Source organism: Diabrotica virgifera, chromosome 2, assembly GCF_917563875.1.
Source record: "Diabrotica virgifera virgifera chromosome 2, PGI_DIABVI_V3a".
NCBI classification, from domain to species: domain Eukaryota; kingdom Metazoa; phylum Arthropoda; class Insecta; order Coleoptera; family Chrysomelidae; genus Diabrotica; species Diabrotica virgifera.
In genome coordinates, this window is record NC_065444.1 from 143,041,212 (window position 1) to 143,042,520 (window position 1,309).

General features: G+C 28.9%; 1 long non-coding RNA gene across 1 annotated transcript; it reads right to left on the reverse strand.

The window, feature by feature from the left end:
* Positions 1–499: 499 nt before the first annotated feature.
* On the reverse strand, positions 500–918 carry LOC126880282 (uncharacterized). The gene is made up of 2 exons (XR_007696537.1): positions 629–918; positions 500–569 (listed from the first exon to the last, which is right to left on the reverse strand). It is a non-coding gene; the product is annotated as an uncharacterized LOC126880282 (long non-coding RNA).
* Positions 919–1,309: the final 391 nt, after the last annotated feature.

Below are 1,309 nucleotides of genomic sequence, written 5' to 3' on the forward strand. Positions count from 1 at the left end.
CTTTAACATGTATATAAACTAACAAAAAAAGTTTTAGAAAAAGATAATCTTGTTTGAATTGCTCCGAAACAATGCATCTTTTCGTTCTATCTTGACTCTTCTAAAATGCTTCGTATAGATTGCTGAATAGAATTGGGCTTCTTATAACAGGCAATATATACACATAAATGATCTCGTAGAACAGTCGTATTATTTAAACGTAAATTAAAACATGGCAACATCGTCGGGCTTCGTATAATGCGTAATCCATATACACTGTGAACGCGTTTATACGAGTGGGCTTCGTAAGACTGTAGGAATAAGACAGTGCTACAATCCCCTTACCCCGTAAACCGCGGGCTTCCATTCATCTGCAGGTTGTAGCGGGCTTCCTATCATTTGTGAGCCATATATATATATATATATATATATATATATATATATATATATATATATATATATATATATATATATATATATATATATATATATATATAGAGGAAATAAAAAATGTAGTATATCAAAGTGTGTAAATAATTTATTTCTTTAGCTGAGCGCTTTCGACATAAATGTCATCATCGGAGCTAATGCTAAAATAAAAAAAGAGGTCTTGTAAGAAAAAGAAGTACAAAACTCTTTTTTTACTTACGTCAATTGTTAAAAAAGTACCGCTACAAAATTGAGGTGTTAACATTTGCATCTTGTGAAAATAACTTTTGGTTGGATATCCTCCGTACAACCCCAAACAGCAAAAACAGAAAAACGGCCACATTACACGTTACACAAACACAAAAAGAATTTTTTCATGGTATAGGTATCACCCATCCATTGTTGGCCTAGTAGAAACAGCTGACTGACAAAGTCGGATATTTAAATCTGCTTTTATCTGTTCTGCGTTGACGTATGACATCTGACATTAAATTCTGAATAATTTTAACATTTTTGAAAGAAAAATTAAAAATTTTTATTTTAAAAATTTTTTTTTTTTAAGGAAATGTACCTTAGATGTTTGTACTAATCAACTAATAAATTAATTGATAACATGATTGATTTTAAGACTAATTGGCCCAACATACATACACACCTTGTCAGATAAAAAATAAAAACAGGAAGTAATGAGGAAGATCAGTTTTTAATGGTGAATTCTCAAATTCAATATTCTAGGAGATATTAGATCATTGAAATTATAGATTGAGATAATATTAGATTGTTGTTGTTATTCATCTTTTGTAAATTATGTAAGTCATTGAAATGACCTTGACAGAGTGTATGGATATTTTACTAAGTTGAATCGTTAATGTTTATATTAGAAATATTAAATTATTTAAAT